The sequence below is a fragment of the Ovis aries genome, chromosome 1, assembly GCF_016772045.2.
Source record: "Ovis aries strain OAR_USU_Benz2616 breed Rambouillet chromosome 1, ARS-UI_Ramb_v3.0, whole genome shotgun sequence".
Taxonomy (NCBI): Eukaryota; Metazoa; Chordata; class Mammalia; order Artiodactyla; family Bovidae; genus Ovis; species Ovis aries.
In genome coordinates this window covers 90564278-90590231 of record NC_056054.1, presented here as the reverse complement: position 1 = coordinate 90590231, position 25954 = coordinate 90564278, and the positions used below count along the sequence as shown (strand labels likewise).

Here is a 25954-nt window from a genome sequence, read left to right as displayed (position 1 = left end):
GGGTACCCTTACATTTGCTGTTGCTGGCAGATCTTAAGCTAAGGGGCTGCATACTCCTGATTTCTGTTGAAATACTTCATCCTTTATCTTCTGCAAGTCATGGAGCAAAAAATAAATTGCTGCATGAAAACTCACACCCAAAACCAAGTATTTTCATATTCTTGAGAACATTTAAATACTGTTCTTTTTTCCAATTTTAATTTTAATGTCTATTTTTATAAGTACAAAAGTAATTTACGAAAGCAAAATACTTAAATATAACTTAGAAAGTTAAAGTCCTTTCTTATCCTAACTCATGGAAAACTGTTAACAGAATTTTTCACCATTCACATTTCTTCAGTTTTATGAAACTCCATGCTTTAGCATACTAGTTACTCTCCTCTTTACCTCTGGATACCCATTTAACATGGGACTTCCCAGGTGGCGCAGTGGTAAAGAATCCACCTGCCAATGCAGAAGACTCAAGAGACGTGGGTTCAACCCCTGGGTCAGGAAGATCCCCTGGAGTAAGAAATGGCAACCCACTCCAGGATTCTTGCCTGAACACTTCCATGGACAGAGGAGCCTGGTGGGCTACAATCCATGGGGTCACAAAAAGTAGGATATGACTGAGCACATCACAGCACCTGTTTAATATGACTTTCCTCCAGACTATAAGCTCCATAAGGACCTACACCCTGTCTGTCTTATTTAGCTGTGGTAGCCCCAGGGTCTAACCACTGTACCTGGCACACAGTTGGCACTCAACATAAATTTGCTAAGTGAATGCTTTCACTCTGGCCATGAGAAGCAGGCAGAGCAGGCTCTGTAATGCCTTTTTATTGATAAGGAAACAGACTCAATTCATGACTTGTCCACAGTCACAACTGTTAAATAGTAGAGCTGAATCTCAACCCAGATCTTCTGATTCCACATCAAAAGGACTTTCCTTCTAAGTATGTCTTCCACTTGATAACTGTCAGAGAATCATGACCACGTTACTAATCAGAGTCTTCACTGTGTCCAACTCACCCCAAGAAGTCTCCATTTCACACAGAGGGGAAACGCATTGTTTGGAGGGGTTGTTTTTTTGAAATGTAGTTGGTTTACAATGTTAATTTCTGCCTTACCAGAAAGAGACTTTTATATATATATATTCTTTTCCATTAAGAATTATCACAGGACTTTGAATATAGTTCCCTGTGCTACACAGTAGGGACTTGTTGCTTATTAAATGCATTCAGTTTTGACATTTTTGAGTTAGAAGGAAATAAGCCACAGAGGAAAGATTACCCTTCATTATTTCAGAAGATAAAACAGTGTTCAGGGAATGAGTTGTGAGGTTGCTTGCTGAGCAAATTATTCAAACATGAAGTTCAGTTCTGTTTGGCTGTGCTAACAGAACTGTGGGCCCCTCTCCACTCTGGGCTTGCTCCCACAACCCTGGGCTCCTGGCTGCACACAGTTAGCCTCCAGGAGCTCGGGCAAGCTTGGGTCTCCATGGCACTCACTGGAGGTGAGAATCTAGATGTGTGCCCCCCAGTGCAGCAAGGCTCTACACAGCCACTTGTCTGCAGAATGACATTTCCATCCAGACACTTCAGGGCTGGGCAAAAAGTAATGGAATCACCATTGATCCAGAGCATCTGGCTCCTGGGAAGAGGCCTGACCTCCCAAATGGCTCTCTTTTGTGATATAATCCTTTTTTTCCTTCTACACTCTTACATAAAACTTTAGCTCCTTTATTTTCAGAAGGGACAATTTTCTTCAGGGAAGAATTGCGCCAATTCCTCAACATTATATTGCAACTTAAAGGACATTTGTCTTCCTTCCCTTGTTTTCATTTTGCTTTAAGTCAGTTTTAGTTAGTACTTCTGATATAGACTAGCTAAAAGCAGTGCTTTCCGCACTCATTGCCTTAAACACAGAAAAAGAATCCTTCCCTTTCTTACTCTTTTTCTTCTCTCTCTCCTCCCTTCCTCTTTCTACCCTCCCTTCCTCTTCTTCCTTCCCTCCCTCCTGTACTTCCTTTCTTCCCTCCTATAGGCAGCAGTTTTTATTTTTTAAAAAGCATTGTTTTATAAAGTTCTTTGTTTATAAAAATACATTTATTATATATATACACATGACCATGTGAACTAATTCAGTCGTGTCTGACTCTTTGCAATCCCATGGACTATAACCTACCAGGCTTCTCTGTCCATGGGATTTTACAAGCAAGAGTACTGGAATGGGTTGCCATTTCCTTCTTGAGGGTATCTTCCCGACCCAGGGATCAAACCCAAGTCTCCCTAATTTCAGGCAGACACTTTACCATCTGAGCCATCAGGGAAGCCTATATATACACATACTTAAACATATAGATATCATATATATATAGAGAGAGAGAGAGAGAACACACAAAACTGACTTAACCAGGTATTTTTAAAGTCCCAGTTGTTAAAGCAATAAGATTAGATAGACTTGATAATGGACATAAAGACTATAAAACCAGCATACAGTTCCAAATATATATGGGAATAAGTTTATTATAAAAGTAAAATATTTTTCAAATCAATAGAGAGAAGATGGATTATTCAATAAACGGTGGTAAAAAACACTGGCTAGCCATTTGGAAAAAGTAGGCATGGATCAAAATCTCATTTTTTATATAAAAATAAAATCCAGAAACATCATCAAAAGTTCATATTAAAAATAAACCATAAAATAGCAAAAAATTATAAATTTTTTCATAATTTGGAGATGAAGAGGCTTTTTTAAATTCATTTTTTACTGAAGGATAATTGCCTTATAGAAGAGATGAAGAGACTTTTATAACACTAAAACATTCAGAATAGGAAGCAGTGGTAGATTTTCAATATAAAACCTAAATCTTCTTGCCAAAAAGAAATGTACATTTAAAAGGTTGAGTGTGGTGAAGGAAATGGCAATCCATCTCAGTATTCTTGCCTGGGAAATCCCATTGACAGAGAAACCTAGTGAGTTACAGTCCATGAGGTCACAAGAGTCAGACATGACTTAGCAACTAGACTACTACCACCATCAGTATTATACTGGAATCTTCTTTTTTTTCTGATATTCATCTGTTTATTGTATATTGGATATAAGTTTATACTGTGTTTCAAGTTGTACTGAGTAAATAAAATTTATTAAGTGAAAAAATAAAAGGTTGAGTGATAACAAATTATGAAATTACATTATTTCGCACATAAGGTTAATATCCTCAAAGTACAAAATGCTTTTTTAAATCAATAAAACTTGCTTCTCAATCCTACTATCAAGATAGTGAGATTAGGGATACTTTCTACTTTCTTCTATATAGTCTTCTGTACTACTAATTTTTTTTTCAGTAAGTATTTCAATGCATTAAATCTGTTAGTTTGGGGGAAAAAAGTTTAAAAGATATAGATGGACATCATTTTTCTTAATACTTAAAAGCCCGAAATAATTTTTTCAGAATGGTCCAACAGTTCTGCTTTGTAATATTAATTATTACACTTGGCCTTTAATATATACATGTAGTAAAATAAGACCAACTGAGAAAAATAAGATACATGAGAAATAGTGGGAAAAATCATAAGACAAAGGAATTTTAATATGAAATGGCAGACCCCCACATTGAGACCATTTGTTCTTTCAAAACTTGATTTGAATCTAAATCTTTGGATTAAAATTTGGCCTTTTCTTTTTTACAGATAAGAGTCCATTGAACAAAAGCTCTTTCGTCCCTCAATAGTTATTTTTAGCGCTACGGTCTTTTCTTCTTAATACAGAGTGGTTTTTCTTTCCCCTGACATCTAAGTTGTACCATTAAGTTAAATGTATGATTTAAATTTCAATTTTACTGAAGCTGCAGGTAGAATTAAAGGGATCATACAGATGAGCGATTTCATTGAATGTCACCTCACATAAATTTACATAAAGCTGTAAAAATCTATACAGTCTCCAAAACTTCTTCTGAAGGAGAAAAGGGAGAAAAATGTATATTGAGCACATAGAGTTTGTCAAGACCTCTCCTGAGCTTCTTTAGGAACATCATCTCACTTAATCCTCAGAGCCAAGAGGGGAAGTTAGAATTGTCATCCTCATTTCATAGATGAGAGAACAGGCTCTTTGCAGTTACGTGATTTACTGCATATCACACCCACTTGATTCAAGCACCCATGCATGATTTTTCACCTGTACCCGTGAACTTCTTCTTCTATGATGTAACCCATATTCTATGATGTAAGAGAATTTGTACAGCCTCAGTTCCCTATGTGGTCCGGAAGTCTTTTGCTGGTATCTGGAATGATCTAACTAGAGATGCTTCCCTCCCAGCAGCACTGAGGCATCCACATGCGCTCCGCATGCTCACTGTGGGGAGCATCCAGTCAGTGGTGCCCACGCTCAGAGCCCAGGGTGGGTGTTAGGGGAAGCACGCTGATTGAAACCACCCACCCTGGCCAGGGACCATAGTAACCATTTGCATGAGTTGTTTTATAACAGGAGGTCCTGGTAAGGAACAAGGAACTAATAAGCCTCCACCAACCGGAAGAGTTCGGGAAAGGTCAAAATGAGACACCACGTGTCTGACCACCTCCCAGAATCCTTCTCTCTGGCTTTCATCTTGGCTGAACAAGGTGTGCACCACCAGGAAGGACTCTTGAGTCAGAATGATTGGCTAAAGACAACCCGGAAACTAATCCCATCACCATAAAACCCAAGACTGCAAGCCATGTGACAGAGCTGTTCTCCTGGGTTCCCTGCTGCTCTCTGCCCTTTCCCAATAAAATCTCTTGCCTTCTCAGCACACGTGTGTCTTCGGACAATTCATTTCCAAGTGTTAGACAAGAGCCCGATTTCAGGCCCTGGAAAGGGTCCCCCTTCCTGCAACAAATGGCGACTCTGGCGGGGATTCTTCTTCGCTGCAACTAATATCCCAACCACTCGGGGTACTCAGGGGCTGGCTTGCCTGCCAATGGACCGGACCCAGTGGCCGCAACTGGGGCCCTTTTGTCCCTGGTCTCCTCCTGATGCAGACAACTGGCCAGAGTGCCCCAACCGGGTAAGGAACTAAAGACTTTATTGACCTCTCTCCCTGCCCTCTTTCCTCTCCTTAACCCTTCCTATCCTTTCCCTTTTTTCTAGTCTCCTGGTCCATGGATGTAGCCGAGCCCACTGGAGTCTGGCTTGCCTCACTGCACAAACTGACCAGTAGTAGCAGCTGGCCTCAGTGACATTGTTTTGTGTTCTGGTTTCTTCTGTTTCACTTGCCAGTACTCATGTCTAATGCCCAGAGGAAGAGTCTGGCAGAGAAGCCCCAGGCCCTGCCTGGCTCTACCAGTTTGCAGCTGTGTTCCCCTGTGCAAGTGGCCTGATTCTCTGTTGGGAGCCGTGTTAGGCCTTACTGAAAATTCTCTAACCCTGTTTCCTTACCTGAAAAGGGGGATCTTTCTTGCACACCTGATGGTGGTTTGTCTTTAACAATGGAAACCCGTGCCTGGTGCTGCCCGAGTGTTACACAATATGAGCTGCTACAGTCCCTCAGTCCAGTCTCTGAGGCCCATCTAATGGCAGAACTCAAAATCACCCTCCCTTGCTGGCCAGGGCTTTGGGTCTAAACCACACTTGTGTCCTCAGCCCTGCATTTTGGAAATACTTTCCCTGAGGCAGCTGCATAAGCCCTGGCTGGCCCTCCGTCTCAGCAGGCCTGTGGTCATTCTGGGCTCGCCTGGATTCTAGGAAGTCTCCAATTTAGACACAAGCCTCATCTGTGGACAGACTCCAGTCTCCCCTAGAACCTAAAATAACATAGGGCTGATATGCTCATGGAATCAATGTTGAATTGAACCTTTTCCTTCTGACAGTTCTGCCAGAAACTTGTTTCAACAGAGTGACAGTGGCTAGCTTGTGAATGAGCGTCATCTGGGGGACCTTCAGCTGCTGCAGAGGGCCACCTCTAACCCTGCACAGCGGTCCTTCTGGGGCGAAATGGAGTTGCTGCCTAGCACTCTCTTCCCAGATCTTCCTTGCCTCCCTCACCTCTGTCTGATTTTCTGAACGTCCTTAGCAGATTGTTGCTACAGGATAGATGCCAAGGGCTCACTTCCCCATTATTAATGGCCTAAGAGAAGGACGGGTAATTCACTGTAAACTTAGTCCACCACTGTTACTGGCTAAGACTCAGATAGAGGACCCGGTTACAAGGGGTCAGTGCTTCCCAACAGCGCTACCCTACCCAGTTGATAATTTTGTTTCCTTAACACGCCTGCATGAGCTTCCCTCGTAGCTCAACTGGTAAAGAATCCGTCCGCAATGCAGGAGGCCTGGGTTCGATCCTGGGTTGGGAAGATCCCCTGGAGAAGGGAACAGCTACCTACTCCAGTATTCTGGCCTGGAGAATTCCACGGACTGTATAGTCCACGGAGTCGCACACCACTGAGCAACTTTCACTTTCACGCTACACTTTCAACACGCCTGCATACCTTTGTTCCCAAGCCTTTGCTCTTGCCATGCCCACCCCATGGAATGCTCGTCCCCATCTCTGTCCTTGGAAGTCTGTAACAGCCCCTCTGCAAGTTTCCAGACACCCACCGCCATTATGATCGGCTCACCCATCTACATTAGCAGCAGTACATTCCTCTGTGTGTGCCTGAGACTGCGTATGTTTTGGTCAAACTGATTTCTTTTATCTTATTTCATTTGACACATTTTTAATGTCTTCCCCTTTGTTTTTTAAATTCATTTACTTGGCTGTGCTAGGTCTTAATTGGAGCACATGGAATCCAGTTCCCTGACCAGGGATCAAATCCGGGCCCCCTGCATTGAGAGCAGGGAGTCTTAGCCACTGGACCACCAGGAAAGTCCCCGTTTTACACATTTAAAAACATTATTCCAAGAAGAGGTCCATACCTTCCCTGATTACCTAAGGCACCAGAAAGTGAAGCAGCCTTGGTCTAGACTGTGTAGCCCATGCCCTCCACATCCAACAATGCCCAGCACACAGTAGGCTCTCAGTGCCTGCTTGTTGATTTGAACTGGGCCAGTGTGGGTGACAGTTCTCACAACATGCTGTGGCAGTGCATCCCCAAGCAGCTCAAGCAGCTCTGTCTCTTACCAAGGACCAGGGTCACTCTCATTTCACATGTGCTGCTTGGCTGCCCTGCTGACCAGGCTCCAGCATGGCCTTGAGGCTCCCACACTGCTGACCCAGCTGTGACAACATAAGACTGGGATCCAGCTGTGAGCGTGTCCACAGCTTCTCAAGGTCACACAGGAGGCTCCATCTGAGGACCCAGGATCTCAAGTACGAAATACAGTTTCAGCAGAATTTCCCTTTGGCTAATTTGTCTTCTTTAGTATCCAAGCAGAAAAATCAGACTCATTGTTCCACTCTTAATAAAAATAAAATTCAGTCTGGAGAAGCAGCAGAAAGCTGGTGGTGTCCACTCAGCTATGCAAGCCAGGTTGTCACTAAAGCTGATTGATAGTTACATGAGCATACAGAAATGATATCACTTTTATGTCCCTAGAAATTCCTCATTACACATTTTACCCTTCCTTCTGGGTTTTCTGTCGTGATTGCTTCACAGTCAGGGATGGTCTAAGAAAACAACAGGGATCAGACTAATGAAACGCAAGAAGACAGAGTTGATTGGGGGAGGGGGGAGGAGCACAGCTGTTTTGGAGCATCAACTGCGTCCCAGACCCTATTTCAGGCAGGTTACAAACTTCTTTTCATTTATTCTCATACCAACCTTCTGTATTAATTATGCTGATCCTCACTTTGCAAAGGAGGAAAGCCAGGGTTCGGAGAGGGCAATAAGCGTGCGCAAGAGCACACAGCACTAGGGCCATAAGCGTTAGCGCCACACAGCTCGTGAGGAGCAGGTCTGGGTTTGTCTCAGCTTTGTCCCACCACAAAGCCTGTGCACTTCCCAAATTGGTCAAGTGGCCTAGGGCGAGGGCAGCTCCGGGCTCGACCTGGATCTCTGGAGTGACAGATGTTTGGTCCTTCCATGTGGGTCTGTCCGAGCGTTCATGGCCCCCGGTGCTGCCTGACCTAGCCACAGTCCTTGCTGGGTGGGTGAAGCAGCCGCGTTTTTGCTGACCATAAACTGAGCAACAGGCAAAGTTACTGCCAAGAAGCCCCAGAGCAGGTAGCAGACCTCAGCCAGCCTCTGCCACATTCACAAAAACAGAATATCGGCTTTTCTGAAATCCCCAAAGTCCTGGCTGTCTTCTCCCAAATTCCTGGAAGGGACTCCCCTGTTGTCCCTTCCATCTAGCATCTTTCCTACTCTTGCTCTGAACATCCTCACGACGGCTTCCTCTTCTTCTGTAAGCCTGCCCTAGCGAAGGATTTGGTAGGTGAATTCCCTCTGACTTTGATAGAGCCTAGTACATACTGCTCCCAGAGATATTTATATTTTCAAAAGCCAAAAAATCTTACAGGTCAGGAATGACTTTATAACTGTGCCGTCTTTGGAGGAGATGGGTGAGGTAAGTGGAGAGAAAGTATGAGAATGGAGGGACAGAGGAATGTCTTCCCAGTGAAGCCCCTCAATTATATTCAGGGGACAGTTGCCAAAAGTAAAATTAGTCCTTTAAAAGTCTCTATCCAATAAAGGGAACCCTCCTACACAGTTGGTGGGAATGTAAATCGGTATGGCCACTGTGAAGAACATTACGGAGGTTTATCAAAAAACTAAAAATAGACCTACCAAAGGACCCATCAATTCCATTCCTGGGTATATATCCAAAAGAAATGAAAATACTAATTCGAAAAGATACATGTGCCCCAGTGTTCATAACAGCTTTATTTACAATAGCCAAGATATGGAAGCAACCGAAGTGTCTACCAACAGATGAACAGATAAAGAGAATGTGGCATATATCTACAATGGAATACCACTACTCAGCTATACAGAGAATGAAATGTTGCCATTTGGAACAGCATGGATGGACTTTGAGGGCATTATACCAAGTGCAAAAGCCAGACAGAGAAAGACAAATACTGTATGGTATAACTTATATGTGTAATCTAAAAAATACAAAAACTAATGAATATAATTTTTTTTTAAAAAAAGCAGACTCACAGATATAGAGAATAAGCTGGTGGCTATCAGTGGGAGGGAGCCAACATAGGGATGAGGGATTAAGAAGTACAAACTATGAGGTATAAAATAAGCTACATGGATATACTGTACAACATGGGGAATATAGGCAATATTTTAGAGTAACTATAAATGGTGTACAACATTTAAAATTGTGAATCACTAGCTATAGTATACACCTGTAATTTATATTATGTAGCAGCTATACTTCAACAAAAAATTAATATTTAAAAAATTCTCCATCCAGATGAGAATCCTGAAGTTGGTTCTGTAGTCAATCACTGGACCAATTTCCTGTAGCCTTTTAAATTCCCAACAGGGTTTACAGAGAGCCAGTGTTTTCCCCTTTGTTTCTGATCTTCACCTCTTTGGAGGAGTACTTCTTCTTTAGCTGCCCATTTGGCTGTTAAACTGTCTACAACTGTCTCATGATACCATGCAATGCCTGAAGAACTGATGCAGGCTATAACTGTTGTGTCTCAGACAGGGCCAGGTTCAGGTCAGGGCGAGGCCTTCAGGGCAAGACAGAGGTGAACTCAGTTCACTGCGCTCAAGGGGCTTTCAGTCTGGTGGTGTATGCAGGAAATTTAAAGTAGACCCACATAGTTTTGGTACCTGGAAGTGGACTGCTGCCATAACAAAACCCTTAAACGTGGGAATGGCTTTGGCGTTGGACCTGTTGAGTGAATAAACAGGTGGATGGATAAATGGATGAAAACAGATTAAAAAAAAGAACATGACATGTTCTGGAAACTGAGCTTACTTTGGAATTACTAGAGCAAGGGGTCCATTTTGATGGGAAGTGCAGGAGTTTTCCTCATTCAAAAATTATTTATTGCTTATTTGGTTCCTGATACTATGCTGCTATCTAAACTGCAGTGATGGGCCCAACACACACAGTGCATGAAGCTGGGAAGGTGAGCTGATGGAACCCAGGTTCACATAAGGCTTCTCTTTCTCTCTCCGTACCTTCAGGGTTTCCCAAGGTCCCGACTCAGCTCCTTCTCTCCGTCTGCCTCTGCATCCACCTCCCTCTCCCCTTGGCTCTGAGTCTGTATTTCCTGCCCAGACTTGTCTGAGCCCCAGCTCCATTTGGGGCAGGTTGAACTGGTCCACAGAGAGAAGCCCTGAAGACCTCTGCTGGGTGACGACCAGGCTCTTGTTATGCTCGCTGAGGGGTGCAAGCTGGGGGCCAAAGAGGAACACCTCGGTTAATGGGAGAGTTTAGAGGGTCATGAGGAAAGGGAAAGAGGAAGCAGGAATGAAGAAACTAAGTTTCTGCTGTCTGGAGGACAATGTCGTTATTATAGCCTAATTCCCCTTGAAATCTTTGGCATATTATCTGTTAATCTATTTATAATGTCTATTTTTTATGAATACAGTATCTGTCAGATTAATGGATATATTAATAATGCATTATCATATCTACTTATCATTAGGAAATACTTATTGAGCACCTCCTATGTGACAGTCAATTAATACACTCTGAAGTGGGCTCTGTTTGAGGGTGAGAGTCGCCGTGAGGGCAGCATTAAGATGGGTGTAGTGGGGCTTCCCCGGTGGTCCAGTGATTAAGAATCTGCTTGCTAACACGGGGGACACGGGTTCAATCCCCAGCTTAGGAAGATCCCACATGCCGTGGAGCAGCTAAGCCCGTGAGCTGCAACCACTGAAGCCTGCACCCTAGACCTGCGAGCTGCAATGAGAGAAGCCCCCACAATGAGAAGCCTGTGCACCGCAACGAAGAGCAGCCTCTGCTGCCGCAGCTAGAGAAAGCCCAGGCAGCAGTGAAGACCCAGGGCAGACGTGTGCTGTATTGCGCTCAGTCGTGTCCAGCTCTTTGTGACCCCGTGGACTGTAGCCCGCCAGGCTCCTCCGTCCATGGGAATCCTCCAGGCAAGAATACTGGAGTGGGCAGCCATGCCCTCCTCTAGGGGAATCTTCCCAACCCAGGGACCAAACCCAGGTCTCCTCCATTGCAGATGGATTCTTTACCAATTGAGCCACAAGGGAAGCCCCAGTGCAGACATAAATAAATAAATAAAGATGCGAGTAGGGCAACGGGAAGGTCTTCCCTAGGGATACCCCTGTCTGACTTGTACGCCCATTCCACAGATATCCGTGGAACACCTGACATGTGCCAGAGGGCTGCAGAGTTGGGCAAAGGAGGCAGAAAGCCCTGGCTTCCTGGGGCGTATCTGTCTATGGCCCATTTCCTGGGGTCCCACCTCAAACGCAACCTGCTGAACTCCTATTCTTACATTCAGCAAACTTGCTTCTTTTGCATTGTTCCTCTCAGTGTGTGGTGCCTGGGTTCCATATCTTAGCAAAGAACACTCTTACGCACATAATTGCTTAAACAGAGTGTCATCCCTCCCCTTTCCCTGTTATTAACTCATTATTGGCTAATAGCACCTGTTGCTATTAGACCAACAGCCACTGTTGCTTTGCATGTGTGTATTCTCCATTATGAGCCCTGTATCAAAACTCCTGGCACATACGAGAAACTCAGCAAACGTTTATCCAACAGAGGAGGGAGGCAATTGTAATAAAGTCAGCACAGGTAGAATTGGTTCCCCCAGACCTTCGGAAATAGTCCATGATTATCATCCTCCTAGCCTCTCCTCTCCCTCCTGCCTTTCCTAAGGCACTGACTCGGCTCAGGTAATGACAGCTCTTGCTGAATATTTCATCTGTTGTTTGGCATCAAATCACATTGCTGCCCCTGCTCCAAAATCATCACATCCAGGTTTCTCAAATTCCAGTCTGAATGCCTGTCTAGGCCAGGCTCACCCTCACTCCGGGCGCCGACCCTGCTCAGAGAATCTGCATTTCTCAAGCAGCCTCCTCCATAACTGCTCACTCTTCCCTCCACCAGATGTACACGGCACTCTTCTCTGAGCATCTGCTCCTCAGCCTAGCAGTGGAACCAGCCTACTCATGTATGTCTCTTTCATTCATTCATTCCACACCTGGCCTTGCTCTGAAGCTAACGAAGATGTGAGAAAACAGCAAGACTCAGTAGAGCCACCACATCCAGTTATCCGGAGTGTTCAGTGCTCAAAAGCACCCACTGAAGGGGAAGGTGGGGGCTGAAATCCCGTCCATCTCACCCAAGCCACGCAGCCCAGCTCAGGCTACACCTGCCCAGAGACGGCTTCTTTCTCTAATGTGCATAGTCTTCCACGTGCCAGTGAGAATTAAAAGTAGAATGAAAGATGAAAGAGAAATAAGGCTGAAGACAAAGGACAGCCAGAAAAGCTATGAAAGCCCCCAGGGCAGACATCTGTGCAAATCCTTGCCCAAGTGTGTCCCTTACAAAAAAGAGAGCCAAAAACATGTCCAAGACACATCCAGGGTCCAAAACGAAGAGAAAGGGTAACCACTGCTGCTCCACAGGGAAAGACAAGCAGGATTTTGAAGAATATGTGCCACAATGCCTTGCACTCTGGTTGTTTCACTGGCCTCATTTCTAGACACATCAGAGTCTAATCAGATAATGCAGATGCTTATGAAGGGGAAGGCAGCAGCCTCGCCTTCTCCCACATTGAAGACTCAGCATCACTAGTTCACAAGAATAGACTTACCTGGGAAATGCTTGTGCGTGGGCTCTGGCCCCACTGTACCAGCTACCAACCAGGTAACCTGGGACTATAGTTGTTTTCTTGGATATTTCTGTTTGCACAATTCTGATATGAATTCTGTGGGTAGAGAGAATGGGGAATGGATTCTGTAAAGGCTACAAGACTCTCAAATCTGAAAAATAAAGATCAGTGACGATCCCTGGCCCTCCCATGCCTGATCCTACTTACTGGCTTTGCTACCCTTGGCAAAACAATTTAAAAGGGCTTTGGCTTTAGCATCTGAGAGTCAATACTGCAACGTGTTTCTTACTCTGCCTGACCCATGTTTTACTGACACACTGATAACTCAGAGCTACTCAGGAATTTAACTCACCAGCGGGACCAAGAAAGAACTATAACCTCTGCTCACTGGCCCAAGGGTCTCAGATTAAGAATTTTATAAACATTTTGCTTTGCTTAGTATGCATAATGCGTGGGGAAAACTAGTACAATAAACCTAATGATGGTTTACCTCAGGTGCACATCTTATAAGACCCATTCACACAAGATTATATTAACAAATATAATCAACAAAATGACAAAATCTAACGTTAAGTCAGCAAGTGTTTCAGGAAGATGATACAGCCACTCACCTGCCACCCCACTGGGGGATGTATCTGGCTTTGTGGGTGGGAGCTGGGGGTTTGGGGGGTCACACAGGGTCCACCGTCCTGGAGCCTGTCCAGGATCTCTGTCTTGTATCTTCTGGGGCCTGCAGACCACCCGGCAGCTCCCACCTGTGTGCTGGCCGCTTGCCAGCCCTCAAGACTCCAGGGCCACCTCTAGCTTCAGAATAGCCCTTTCATTTCAACATCTCTGAGTTTGTTAACTTATAAAATGAGAATACTCTCTACCCCATACAACAATTCTTTTGAGGTTTTTTTTTAGATCACATGCCAAGCACTTACTTAAAGTACCTGGCACATTAGCAGATTCTCAACAAATTATAATCATCATCAATCTTCAGAGAAATAAAGGGATAGAATGTAGGGGTACTAGTCTAGCTCCTCTCCCTGGTCTTCCTTCCCTGGATTAACTAGTGTTCCAGAAGCTAAAGCAGAAAGTGGACCTCTTCTTCAAAAAAAAAAAAAAAAAAAACAAAATTTTCTTTTCTATTGGGATATAGCTGATTAACAATGTTGTGATAACTTCAGGTGAACGCAAAGGGACGAGCCACACACGTACATGCATCCATTCCAGAAAGTGGGCCTCTTTTTGGATGCCATACACTGTGCCTGGGTTTAGGCCTGTGTGCTGAACACTTGCAATGAAGACTGCTTTGTATTCATATCACTGTGGGACTAGAGGCTGAACTCGGTCTGGAGAAAGGTGCCCAGCTCTTGACCTGGATAAGCTGGAGAGTCTCCTGGAATAATACATCTTCATCAATAATAAAAGGCTCTTTAAACATATAGGGCATAAGACACTTAGCCACTTTAAAAAAAAAAATCTGCTTCAAAGGACAAGATGCAACCTTTAAGAAGGTATAACTTGACAGCAACAAAAACAAAAAGAAAGAATCACTGGCATGCTCCTGTCCAAACCCTCACACCTTCACACAGCAGGGAGAGAAACCCAAGCTGTCAGATGTACGTATGAGAGGAGAGACAATTCAAGTACTTTGCGCAGAAGGAAACAGAGGTTACTGCGGAGCAAATGTTCAGGCGGTGACTCCTGAAAACTGAGTCAGAAAGGCTTCAGTAAGGCCTTGGAGTCAGAATGGGCTTGCATTTTGCAAGCCTAAACAAAAGCCCCCGCCCCAAACCAAACCCAAATATAAACTGTTATCGTCACTGGTGAGACAATCCCTGAGTGATTTTGGTCCCCGTACGCTGCCCATAATTAGTTTTATAATAATCAGGGCTCCAGCCAGGGGGAAACATGATAGGCTGAGCGTAAGAAAATCGCACTACTTCCATGGAGGCTTGGTACAAGCCTTAGTACAACCCTGTTACAACAGTCAGGATTTTCTTTCCATGGCAAGTAGCAGAAACCCACTTCAAAGGAGGATAAGCAGAACAGGAGGTTTACTGGCTCATGGGAAGAGGTGGATTCAGGGGCTCAAGCTTTGACTTTAAGGTTCCCTTTACCTTTACATCCCTCAGCTGTGTTTCTCTTTGCTCATTGGCTTTATTTCCTCCAGATGGTATGGTTTCCTATACCCCTCAACCCTGGTGGAGATGGCTGAACAGGAGCTTCAGAACAAGGCTTATTATCCAAAAGGAAGGCAGAGCCTCTCTCCTCTGGCTTCCATAACAATGACTGAAACAGATGCTGATTACCTGTGTTTCAGTCATGTGCCCAACCCTGTGCCAATCATTGGTGTCAAGGGTGAGAGGTCTATTCTCATTGGCCAGACTGAGGACAGGTACCTCCCTGTGTTGGGGGAGGTGAGGGCAGCGGCACCTAAACCACGTGTAATGGAGAAAAGAGTGGCTTTATTTCTAGGAGAAGTAGGAGGGTAAGCTGGGCAGGCAAAAACAACACAAGTCCTCAACTTCTGGTCAATAGGAGAGAAACATTTAGGGTCCAAGGTGCAAATAGATATAGCTAGAGCCTCTATCCGCTAGACTAAATTCTAGATATTTGGAAGGAGGGCAAGTCAATTGGCCTTAAATTGGAATCAGGTTTCCATGAAGAGTACTGAGCCCTCTCCTCCCCACACCACGTTGGAAACCTAGGGACCCAGAGTGACTGTAAAATTGGTGGGACCAGTTTCTGTGCCACTCAGGGATAGCTTGTGGGTAACCTAGACATGTCTCTTCCTGATCTCCCTAAAAGACTAAAATAACTTAACATCCCAGACACCCGGACTTCCTGACCAGACCCTCCTCTGCTTTGCTTTACCTTCAGCTTGTAGTGTCCACAGAGGTGCATTCCCGGCTCCTGACACTGCGATAGGTCTCCTCTCCTCCTCGTGGGTCAAGCAGTGTGTTTGCTAAGTAAGCCAAACTCTCCTTCCACTCCTCAGTCGGCCCCAGGCGCCAAGGAGGCACTTGATAAATGTTTGCTGAGGCCTTTTCCCAGCAGGTGTAAGTAAATACTTTCGAAAAATGACCTGGGCTCCCTATTTGTGGCTTATCCATCAGCAGATGAGAGCTCCTTAAAAGACCTGGATGGGCTATTCTCGAAGACTCCCGTACAAGTAAAAAGAGACAAACACCCACAGCCCACACAAACCTGTTTCCCTGTGAGTTAGAAGCTATTAAGTACTAATAACTCCTTTCCTACAAAAAAGCATCCTGAACCCAAAGGGAAGACGGCTTGTTTATTTGCTGAACAAGACTGGTGGCAGCAGAGCCTCAGAAGGTTTTGGCCCTGCAGCGAGAGAAGCTCACAGAGTTTTGGCAGGTGTCTCCAACTGCCTCTTGCCTTGATGCCATAATAGAAAACGACCAGCAAGGCTATTTTCCACTGTGTTCTAAAGGTCCATCATGGGCAGTCCTGGGTAGGTCCAGAAAAATATCTATATCGTACTGTTACAGGCTGAATCTGCCTAAAATTGACATGTTGACGTCCTAACCCCCCATGCCTCAGAATGTGACTGTATTTGGAGACAAGGTCTTTAAAGAGGTAATTACGTTGAACTGAGGTCATTAGAGAGGGCCCAAATCCAATATGACTGCTGTCCTTATAAGAAGAAGAGGAGATTAGGACAGAGACAACACAAGAGGAGAGATAAGATGAAGATACAGAGAGAGATGGCCATCTCTATAAACCAAGGAGAGAGGCCTCAGGAAGAAATGACTGCTTCATCTGACACCTAATCTCAGACTTGACTCCAGAATTTTGAGAAATGACATTTCTGTTGTTTGAACCACCCAGTCCATGGTATCTTGTTATGGCAGCCCTAGCAAACTAATACATATGCTTTACAATTTATAAAGCTGTTTTCTCATACCTGAGCTCACTTAATTTTCACAACAATCCAGCTGAGTGGAGAGTATTATCCTCATTTTATTGATGAAACACTGAGCCTAAGAAGCTATTAGCCTAAAGTCATACTGCTCAAGAGTAGCAGAGCCTTGGCTTGAATCCAGAGTTTCTGATTCCAGACCCCATGTTCTTTCCAATAGACTTGCTTTCTTCTCAGAGTGCTTGGTGCCATTGTTGTCATTTGTTTTTCTGACCATCAGCCATTTAGAGACAGGTTACAACTGGCCCCTTAATCTGAAGAGTGGCTGAGCAATTCTCTCCAGTTTACACAATAAGTTGGTGGCAGGAATGGTATTAAAGCAGCTCCTGAAATTCTGGGTCATTGTTAAGTGATGATTTCTTATTTCTCCTGTTCACTCAGCAAAACCCAAAGAGTCAGCTTTGGGGTGGGTGGTTTTGTTCCCAGATCCAAACAGTAACTGGCCCTGCCTCTAACTCCTACTTCAGGTGAGCCTGCTGAAGGCAATCCTGGAATTCAGATGCTCAGCACTGAGCTCCCGATGCCCCACCCCATAGTTAACAGGCCTCAGTGCAAAGGCGGGATTGAGCTGGTCCTTAAGGATCTGCTTTCATCATTTACCACCTACTGGGAGGAGAATTGAAGAGGGTTCATCAGGAGTTTGCTTTCAACTTAAAATAGCCATGTCTTTTCCTGAGAACATTGATTGAAAAGTTGATATCAAAGTAAGCAAAGGAGCCAGACTAGCAAATTCCAGTCATCTGAGTTCTTTTTCCTTTTTGGGGGTAGGGCAAAAGTACATGATAGGTGCAAACAGCAAGAACTGATATCAGAATACATAAAAGAGACAATGATACCCATAACCCTATCACCTCAATTTTTTCTTTTGGTGTTTCTTTGTCCAGATACGCATGTAATTTTTACAGTTATGCAAAGATGAGATTTTATATTTTCATTTAACATCATAATAGAAGCATTTTCTCACATCGCCACATAATCATCACAATTATCTTTTTAATGGCGCATAAGATCACTTGAAGTGATGGAGCCCTCATTTGCACAATCCTTCTTTCCTTAGTCATTAGGTTGTTTCCAGGTTTTCACTTCAAATGACCCATTCTTTTGCAGACTGCAGAAAAGCGGCTGAGTCTTGATTTAACTGGGAGTTTTCTGGTATCAAACAGTGGTTCTGTTTACAGGTGGGCACCCAGGAGTTGCCCTGAGGCTGTGGTGACTGATGGAGAGGTCAGCACAGAGGGAAGGCTGGGTGGGGAGGAAGGGCTGGGAGCCAGCAAGCTAGAGTCAGGCGTGATCATACATTTTCCCACCCAGACTCTCCTGCCTCTCAGGGACCCCTGGCAGCTACTCAGCTAGCACTGAGGTAGGAAGCAGCCTGTGAACACAGTGGGTAAATGACAGAGGGTCCCATTTTGGCCGCCATAAAAAACAAAACCAACAGCAAGCTACCTGAGAAGGTTCTGTGCCTTTGGCTCTTCCCAGGCAGCAGAGCACTGGGTCTCCTGATAATAAATACTCAGGCTACTTGGAGGACCTAACCACTAATCCCAGGAGGCTGAGCAGAAGAGATATGATGGATTTTGCTCATTTCATCAAGTTCCATTCTGTCTGAGCTGATCCTGGCATATTTTCTGCTTTCCTGCAACTTCTGCCTGAAGGGACAGAAGTCCCAACCCAAATGCAGCCTTGGCACAGCCCACCTCGGTCCTACCTCGGCCAGAAATCCCTTCTGGCTCTCCACACTTCTCCTCCCAGAGCTTCTTACCTGACCCCTTTGGGAAAAGCCCCCACTTGGAGAGAACTGCTGACAGCCTTGGGAAATAGAAACAAGCAGGAAGACAGAGGACGTTCTCACGGCATTGAAAGTCGGCTCCATTTGGAGGCAATTCAAAATGCAAGCGTCCTCGTGCAGTCACTGTTGGCCAAGTTAATTTATTGCCTCCTGGTTACAGCTGTGGTCCCGCCCCCTTAGAATGAATTGAGTTTGGAGTCTCATGGCTGGGCAGAATCCTATGGAATTTTCTCCATCATCCTCTTCACGGCCCATCCGAAGGTCATTCAGGGTTTGCCTTGACTGACAATAGAAGTCAACTATGAAGAGTATTTACTGCTAGGTCCTAAGCAAAATGCTTTACATAAATATCTCAAATGATCCTCATAACTTTATGGAGAAAGGAGTATTATTACCCCCATTCTATGGATGAGAAATTCTATAGATGAGAAAAGGCTCAGAAAGGTCAAGTAACTAACCCCACGTCATACACCAGGTAAGTGGTATTAGTTAAGACTCAGATTCAGACAGTCTGACTGCAGTGCCCAAGCTCCCCACTAGGGACACCTCTTTCTGCCAGCCTAGCCGCACCACAGTAATAATAATCATTAAACTGAACCATTTAAGTCCCAGGTGCTTTGCTAAGGCATCTGCTTGCATTCCTTAAACTCTTGAATGAGGAAACAGAGAATCAGAGAGGTTAACTCACTTCCCCAAAGTCACATGATTAGTAAGCAAGTATGACAGGGACTGTTTTCTTCCAAGGACTTCCCTGGTGGTTCAGCAGTAAAGAATCTGCCTGCCAGTGCAGGAGACACAAGTTTGTCCCCTGGGTCTGGAAGATCCCCTGGAGAAGGAAATGGCAAACCACTCCAGTATTCTAGCCTGGAAAATCCCATGGACAGAGGAGCCTGGCAGGCTATAGTCTATGGCACTACAAAGAGTCAGACACGACTTAGCGACTAAACAACCACATCCTCTAAAATCTATTTTCTCCTTGTAGAATAATAGATTCCCATTATTAGCTGAATATGTGGCCTTCTAGAATCAGGACTATATTCATTTGCTAGATTTTGTTGAAGCTAGGCAAGTCCATGTGACTAAATCATGGATAACAAGATGTAAGCAAAAACGTTTTGTACACAAGGACCTACTGTATACACAGGGAACTCTCCTCAGTGTTGTATGGTGGCCTGGATGGGAGGGGAGTCTGGGAGAGAATGGGTACGTGTGTATGTATGGCTGGGTCCCTTCGCTGTTCACCTGAAATTGTCACAATATTGTTTGTTAGTCGGCTATCAGTTCAGTTCAGTTGCTCAGTCGTGTCTGACTCTTTGCGACCCCATGAATCGCAGCATGCCAGGCCTCCCTGTCCATCACCAACTCCCAGAGTTCACTCAGATTCACATCCATCAAGTCAGTGATGCCATCCAGCCATCTCCTCCTCTATCGTCCCCTTCTCCTCCTGCCCCCAACCCCTCCCAGCATCAAAGTCTTTTCCAATGAGTCAACTCTTCGCATGAGGTGGCCAAAGTACTGGAGTTTCATACCCCAGTACAAAATGAAAAGTTTAAAAAAATGCTATGTGCAACTTCCTGGAAATGTCAGTCTTCTTTCCTCCTTCCTGCCAGTGGAATGCTGACGTGAGAGCTGGAGCTAGAAGGGTGCCAGCTTGAGCTGTGACATGACCAAGGCCACAGATAGCAGAGCCACAAGGTAGAATGAGCCTGGGCTTCCGTGGACTCCATGGAACCAAGTCCACTCAGCCATCTTGAGGCACCCACATCCCAACTTTTACATCAAAGAGAAATAAACACCCAGCTTGGTTAAACCGCCATTATTTTGGGTTTTCTGTCATTTACAGCCAAACCTAATCCTAATTAACATAGTGGTGGAGCTGGAATCTAAACCAGTTTGACACCAAAGGCCCAAAGTACTCTACTGTACAACTCTATGCCCGCACTGGTTCACAATATTATTATCAGTCTTCCACTCCCTTCATTTGGAGAATCAAACAATAAATATTTACCAAGTGCCAGGCCCTGAGCTAGGGAATAAAGCAAGAATATACATATGAATGATTTTGTCAGTGCCCTTTAGGAGCTGGCAGTCCATCTTGAAAGACAGATGGCTAAGCAAATAGATAAAATACAGTGGGACGAGTCCTGTAATAGAGACATGAACCAGATGCTGTGGGAGCACAAAGAGAGGAGGACTCCCTGCCTGAGGATAAGGGAAGATTTCACCGAAGTGTAGCAGGTGAGCTGCACGTGCTAAGCAGCTGCAAAAAGTGTGAAGTGTCCTCGGTTCTCATACACCAATACATGTAACGGTGGTGCTAGTGGTAAAGAATCCTCCTGCCAACGCAGGAGAAACAGGAGACGCAGGTTCAGTCCCAGCGTCAGGAAGATCCCCTGGAGGAGGGCATGGGAACCCACTCCAGTACTCGTGCCTGGAGAATCCCATGGACAGAGGAGCCTGGCAGGCTACAGTCCATAGGGTCACAAAGAGTCAGATGCGACTGAAGCAACTTAGCACACAAGCACCAATGATCTACCATCTTTTGTCTAGAAGTGCAGCCCATTCTCCTTTCTCTGGAATTTTAGACTCGAATTATTCAGCAACAGAACCCCGTGGAGCCCCTTGGGAATACGGACTGGTTTCGTTTGCTGGACCTTCAGCCATGAAGAAAAAACTTATGTGTGACTCGTAAGGCCAACTCTCCTCACAACAAGGAAGAAAATAGAAGCAGGACACAGAAGGCCCCCAGCAGCAGGGCTGGACAAATAAAGATTCTTCCGCATAGCTGTGAAAGCCAGAATGAGTTCTGTCCGTAATTACTCTGCGCTCAGAAATGGTGTTTCCAATGTGACCTTTCTACCTGCGATTCTAACAGAGGAGCTGCTGTCAGTGTTAATAAAGCCTGGACTCAGCTCTCCTTGATTGGAGCCAATTAAAATTACCCAGAGAGGGCAGCCAGGGCAGTGTGGCCGCTAATGAGGGCAGCTGATGTGTTGGCACTGGCTTCATTGCCCACTGAGGAGGGGATGGGAAACTCACCCCGCATAGCGGTCTCCTCTTCCCCCCTCCCATGGCCTCCAATAACTCTACTGAACTATTTCTTGAGCACCAGCTTTAAATCAAGGCAATGAGATCTACTGGGGAAAAGAATATCTCCTGGATAATGAGGCCAAGCAACACTTTTTCTCACTCAGCCTGTATTTATTAAGCAAACTACCACAGTCCCCCTTATCCAAGGGGATATGTTGCAGGACACCTAGTGGATGACTGAAACTGTAGTCCCCTATATACACTATGTTTTTCCTTACACATGCATACTTGTGAAGGAGTTTGATTTATGAATTAACACAGTAAGAGATGGAACAATTATAACAATATATTAGAATAAAAGTTATATAAACATGTTCTATCCCTCTCTCTCACTCTCAAAATATCTTATGGTACAAATTTAATGCCTTTTCCACTTTAACTAAGCACTTATCACACACTGTGGCATTAACTTTTGCAGTCTGAGGTTCGACAAAGCTAGCACAAACTTCTCAGTGTTATGTGGCAGCCTGGATGGAAGGAGAGTTTAGGGGAGATTAGGTACATGTATATGCTGAGTCCCTTCACTCTTCATCTGAAACTATCACAACACTGTTAATTGGTGATACCCCAATACAAAATAAACAAACAAAGAAAAACTAGCATAAATTTCTCTTCCTCCTCACAATTTCACAGACAGAAGTTTCATTCTTACCATAGATCTTAGCAACCTTAGCATAGGATTTTTTTCATTCCTTATTAAATGTAGAACTTTCACCTTTTCACTTAAAGAAGGCACTTTGCGACTTCTCTTTGGCATGTCCGAATTGCCAGCATCACAACTCTTGCACTTTGGGGCCATTATTAAGTAAAACAAAGGTGACTCAAGCACAAGCACCACAGTATTATGACGGTCATGCTAGTGACCGAGATGGCTACTAAACGCTAATGGAAGAGATACCCTGAATAAAAGGATGATTCACGGCTCAGTGGGAGGAGGTGGGATGAAGCAGGACTCTCGAGATTTCATCACACTGCTCAGTTCAGTTGAGTCGCTCAGTCATGTCCAACTCTTTGCGACACCATGGACTTCAGCACGCTAGGCTTCCCTGCCCATCACCAACTCCTGGAGCTTGCTGAAATTCATGTCCATCGAATTGGTGATGCCACCCAACCATCTCATCCTCTGTCGTCCCCTTCTTCTGCCTTCGGTCTTTCCCAGCATCAGGGGCTTTTTCAATGAATCATTTCTTCGCATCAGGTGGCCAAAGTATTGAAGCTTCATCTTCAGCATCAGTCCTTCCAATGGATGTTCAAGTTTGATCTCCTTTAGGATGGACTGGTTGGATCTCCTTGCAGACCAACGGACTCTCAAGAGTCTTCTCCAACACCACAGTTCAAAAGCATCAATTCTTCAGCTACTAAGAATGGCATGTAATTTTAAACTTATGAATTGTTATTTCTGAAATGTCCCACTTGATATTTTCCAACATGGCTGACTACAGGGTAACTGAAACTGTAGAAAACAAAAAGATTAGGGGGAACCACTGTACTAGGGGCCAGGAGAAGTGCCGGGGCAACATGCAGCAACAACAAAGATACAGACTGAGGCAAACTTACCGTGCAGGGAAGGAAGCTTAAGCTTTAGGGCATCCCATCAGCACAAGTCCTGAAAAGGATGCTAGCATTGCTGTTCATGTTTTGGTCAACTTGGCAAAAGTAAGTTATTTTAACCACACTCAGTTAGGAATGCTGTCCCTTTCTGTCAGACTCTGTCACACTTCCCCCAGGGTAGAGCATCCACAAAGTGGTATTTATGGGATCTGGCCAAGGGCAAGTAAGTAGGGGACATGATTAGGTTTGCATTCTGCGGGGTTATATCAGGCGGTTTGCAGTCGCTTTTGAAAAATTGTATTCCTTTACTATTATTTTTTTGGCTGCACTGGGTCTTCATTGCTGCTTGTGGGCTCTCTCTAGCTGCGGGGAGCTGAGGCTGCTCTCTCGTTCTAGCGCATGAGCTTCTCATTGCAGTGGCTTCTCTGGCTGTGGAGCATGGGCTCTGTAGTTGGGGCACGGGTGCTTATTTGTTCCTCGACATGAGGGATCTTCCCAGATCAGGAATCATACTCGTGTCTCCCACACTGGCAGGCAGACTCTTTACCACTGGATCACCAGGGAAGTCCTGCAGTCACTTTTAAAATAAACTTCTCTAGCCATCTCAGTGTGGAAGTAGCTTCCAGGAACCCTTCTATTGCCCATGGTATCTTCTCATCTGGCATGTGGCACTAAAGAGCAGGGCCAAAGTTCGTATCAGATTTGAATACATTCTACAGAAACTGGCAGTGGAAGTATGTGAGTAGTGGAGGAGAAACAAGATGAATTGTACAGAGCCATAAGCTAGTCTACAGGAAAATCTTCTATGTGTAAAATTCTAAATGCAGGATTCAGTTCTCACAGACACCAAGTCATATATACTAGGAATATTCAGTAATACAGTGATACAATTCTATGCTATACCTTTTTTCTTTTTTGATGACAATTATGCCAAATAAGACTTATCAGAATATGTTTGTAAAGTATAAACTGTAGCAGCCCTACAAACAGCAAGTATGTCTGGTTGCGAAGGCACATGTTTTATGCATCCCAATCATCAATAATAAATCTTATTTTTATTATGCTGGAGGAAAGACTTCATTCACTTTCCTTTTTCTATATAGAAAAGATGACAAAACTGTTGTTACATAAAGAGGTGAGAAAAGAGTGTGAGAACAAAAAATTCAGAGGAAGAAAAGTATTACAGCAGTGTGCTAGGCAATTAATAAAAACATTGCATTACTTTTCTGCATCTTGTGATATTTGTGAAATAGTTCAACTTTAAGAGTCCTACAGTTTATTGTCATTTTTCTCTATCTAAGCAAAGATCCACTTTCACACCCAATTTTGGATTTGCAATTTTTTATTTTTCTTAAAGAGGGTGCTTCAAATTGTCGTAAGTTTCAGGTCCCACAGACAGCCCTGGAGCATCCAGTCTTGGTTTACTCCCTTTCATAGTCTGAGGAGAGAACACAGTTGCCTCCCCTGCTCCACACGTGTGTGACCAGTGCCCACTGAGTGCCTGGTTCAGAGCTGGGCTGGGCAGGCGCACAGTGGGTGATGGAGCGGGTACGGCATCTTCCTGGGTATGGAGAGGGAGACAACACTATCACATAAGCTAAACCATATAGCACGCTGTGGGAGAGAATAAGGAAGCAAAATTTTCATAGGAAATATTTTAGCTGAGGCCCAAAGGTTAGGAGTGGTTCAGATGGACTTCCCTGGTGGTACAGTAGACAGGAATCTGCCTGCCAGGCAGGAAGCATAGGTTCAATCCCTGGTCCAGGAAGATTCCGCATGCTGTGGAGCAACTAAGCCAGTGTACCGCAACTACTGGAGCCCGCGGGCTGCAGCTACTGAAGACCATGTGCCTGAAGCCTGTGCTCCGCAACAAGAGAAGCCTCTGCAATGAGAATGCTGCAATGAAGACTAGCCCCTGCTCACTGCAATTAGAGAGACCCCATGCACAGCAACAAAGACTCAGAGCAACTGAAAATAAAATAAATAAATAACTTTTAAAAAAAAGAGTTGGTCAAATGAAGAATTTTTTTAAAAAAGAACATGGCAAGCAGAAAGAACAGCGTGAGTCTTTACTCATCGTTCTGGGATGGTAAGGGTTTGATGTATGACAGGTATTCAGTAAATATCTATTGAATTAACTTTTAAAATAAATGCTACAATTTGTACAGGGCCAGAGTGCTACAGGAACACACAGGAGAGGCCCTGAACCCTTGCCAAGGGCAGCTGGAATGAAGTAATGAGGAATAAGCAAAAGTTAGGTTAAATTTGACTTCCTGGCTTTCAGGAGAAGAAACAGCATGTGCAAAGGCCCTGGGATTAGAAAGAGATTAGAAAGCAGTTCTGTATGGCTGGACAGATAGCAAGCTAGATTTAGGAAGGAAAGTTTGGCTGAGGGAAGTTGGAAAAGTAGAACTGGCAAGAAATGAGGCTGGACATGTAAACCAGAGCCAGACCATGACAGGGCCTCATAAGTCATGGTAAGATGTTTGGACTTTATGTTGGTGAGGTGGTTTTAGCAAAGGAAATGACATGCTCAGATCAGTACATTAGAAAGAGTTGGTTGCCAGGTGAAGAGGGGACTGGATGGGGGCTAAGGCAGGAAGACCAAGCAGGAAACTTGGAGAAATGCGAGGGAAGGTGGTGGCCAGTGACAATGGGGATGGGAGAGGCAGAGAGATCCCTAGAGAAAGGTTATGGTACCGGATGCAGTTAGATCAGCAAGGTAGAAGACTCACAACAGGGGCTGGAGGCAGGCTGGTTCCTAGTTCCTCTTCCTTCAGGAAGCTAGCCAGTCTCGTTTTCGGCGGAAGGTTTCTTTCCAGTGCCAGCACTGCCTGTGTCCTGCTGGTCATCCTGGGCTCCGCATCTTCGTTCACTCCTCGGATCCTGCTCTTTTTCCTCTGACTTC

General features: G+C 44.6%; 2 long non-coding RNA genes across 3 annotated transcripts in view; one reads left to right on the top strand and one right to left on the bottom strand.

The window, feature by feature from the left end:
* Positions 1–18491, bottom strand: part of LOC121820005 (uncharacterized) — a 45521-nt gene extending 27030 nt beyond the window's left edge. Inside the window, exons 1-2 of one of the 2 annotated variants that reach the window (XR_006060445.2) lie at positions 18379–18491; positions 12665–12778 (exon numbers count right to left, since the gene is read on the bottom strand). This is a non-coding gene — a long non-coding RNA (uncharacterized LOC121820005). Of the gene's footprint in view, positions 1–12664; positions 12779–15547; positions 15674–18378 lie in introns of those variants that run through there. The other variant, XR_009599945.1, reaches the window with a different exon arrangement.
* LOC132659454 (uncharacterized) lies at positions 4761–12859 on the top strand. The gene is made up of 2 exons (XR_009599946.1): positions 4761–5026; positions 11956–12859. It is a non-coding gene; the product is annotated as an uncharacterized LOC132659454 (long non-coding RNA).
* Positions 18492–25954: the final 7463 nt, after the last annotated feature.